Genomic DNA, 2,632 nt, shown 5'->3' on the forward strand with positions numbered 1-2,632 from the left:
AAGAAAGAGAGAGAAGATGGTGGAAAAATAAAAACACATTGTCAGACCTTAAGACTATAAAGGAAGGTGTCACATATAAGTTTGAGTGCTAACAGTGATGGAAGCATAATCCTCACAAAATAGATATTGGCAAAACAAATACGGTCATAAAAATGAAACAAGCAAGAAACTGGCTATCAATAAAACACCATCCTCAGAAAGACTGCACACGGTATTCTCTCACAAAGTGTTTATCTTTTCAGCATCTGTGCAATGATTAATTCTGATTGGCAACTTCATTTGAGCAGAACCCAGGAGATTAATAAAGCACAACTCTGGGTGCTGTGGAGGGCTTCTAGAGTTAGCTTAAAAGACCTACCTGGGAAGACTGACTCAGGGGAGGAACGGAGGGAGAGCAAAAAAAGAGATACCATAATAGAAAGAGCTATTATAGGTTTAAAGAGAAAACTGGCACTAGGGAAATGTTCAGAGACCTACAAGGATGAACTCAACTAACAACCTGAGCAATAGTGGAGAGGCTACCTTTAATGCCCTTCCCTGATAATGAGATTGATGACTACCTTTTTATTATTATTATTTTCTTATTTTATATATCAATCCCAGTTCCCTCTCCCTCCCATCCTCTGATGACCCCCAACCCACACCTCCCATTCCATTCCCCACCCACCGACTCCCCAGGGGAGGGTGAGACCTCCCAAGAGGGATCATCAAAATCTGTCAAGTCATTTGGGGTAGAACCCTCCTGTGTCTAGGCTAAGCACATGGGGAATGTGCTCCCAAAGTCCTTTTGTGCACCAGCGATACATCCTGGTACCACTGTCAGAGGTCCCTTACACTGCCCAGGCCTTCTAACTGAGACCCATGTTCAGGGGATCTGAGTTGGTCCTATGGTGGTTTCCCAGCTATCAGTCTATGAGCTCCCCACCCTCCTCTGTTCAGGTCAGCTGTCTCTGTGGGTTTCTCCAGCATGGTCTTGACCCCTTTGCTCAGCACTCCTCCCTCTCTGCAACTGGATTCCAGGAGTTTGGCTCAGTGTTTAGCTGTGGCTGTCTACTTCTGCTTCCATCAGCTAATAGATGAGGGCTCTAGGATGACATATAACATAGTCATCATCTCATTATTGTTAGTTGGGGTCTTCCTTGTAGGTCCCTGGACATTTCCCTAGTGTCAGTTTTCTCTTCAAACCTACAATGGCTCCCTCTATCATGGTATCTCTTTTCTTTCTCTCATCTATTTGTCCCCCAACTCAATCGTCCTGGTCCCTCACTTTCTCCTCTCCCTCCTTTTCTCCCATTCTCTTTCTCCTAACTCCCTCTCCAATCACTGCCCCCCCAACTCTCAATATGCTCAGGAGATCTTGTGCCTTTCCCCTACTGTGAGAGACCTGGTATGACTCTCTTAGGGTCCTCCTTGTATCCTAGCTTCTCTGGCAGTGCGAAGTGTAGGCTGGTGATCCTTTGCACTACATCTAAAATCCATATGTGAGTGAGTATATACCATGTTCATCTTTTTGTGACTGGGTTACCTCTCTCAGGATGGTTTCTTCTAGTTCCATTTCTTTGCCTGTAATTTCAAGATTCCATTGTTTTATGGTTTTTGTTTTGTTTTGTTTCCCGCTGAGTAATACTCCATTGTGCAAATGTAGCACATCTTCTTTATCCATTCTTCATTTGTGGGGCATCTAGATTGTTTCCAGGTTCTAGCTATTACAAATAATGCTACTATGAACATAGTTGAACAGATGTCTTTGTTGCATAGATGTGCATCTTTTGGGTATATGTCTAAGAGTAGAATTACTAATCTTGAAGCAGATGGATTCCTGTTTTCCTGAGGAACTGCCATACTGATCTCCAAAATGGCTGTACAAGTTTGCACTCCCACCAGCAGTGAAGGAGTATTCCCCTCTCTCCACATCCTCTCAAGCATAAACTGTCATTGGTGTTTCTGATTTTAGTCATCCTGACAGGAGTAAGATGGTATCTCAGAATTGCTTTGATTTGCATGCCATTCTAGAGCCTTCATCCAGTAGCTGATGGAAACAAAAGCAGATAGCCACAACTAAACAGTGAGACAAACTCCTGGAATCCAGTTGCAGAGAGGGAGGAGTAATGAGCAAAGGGGTCAAGACCTGGCTGCAGAAACCCACAGACACAGCTGACCTGAACAGGGCGGGGTAGCTCATGGACCCCAAACTGATAGCTGGGAAACCAGCATATGACCAATCCAGACTCCCTGAACATGGGTCTCAGTTAGAAGGCCTGGGACCTTCTGACAGTGGCACCAGGATGTATCCCTGGTGCACAAAAGGACTTTGGGGAGCCCATTCCCCATGGAGGGATACTCCCTTAGCCTAGAGACAGGAGGAGGGCCTAGGTCTTACCCCAAATCCCTCCTGGGAGGCCTCACCTTCCCTGGGGAGTGGATGGGGAATGGGATGGGGGGAGTGTCAGGGGCATGGGAGGATGGGAGGGAGAGGAAACTGGGATAGATTGATATGTAGAATATTTTTAATTTAAATAAAAAAGAAAAGAAAAAGAAAACCCAAAGCTATATTAGCAATTAAAAAAAAAAAAAGACCTGCCTGAACAGGTGGTACATCTAATGGGCTGCATTCTGTCTGTCTGTCTGCCTG

The sequence above is a fragment of the Phodopus roborovskii genome, unplaced genomic scaffold (genome assembly GCF_943737965.1).
Source record: "Phodopus roborovskii unplaced genomic scaffold, PHOROB, whole genome shotgun sequence".
NCBI classification, from domain to species: Eukaryota; Metazoa; Chordata; class Mammalia; order Rodentia; family Cricetidae; genus Phodopus; species Phodopus roborovskii.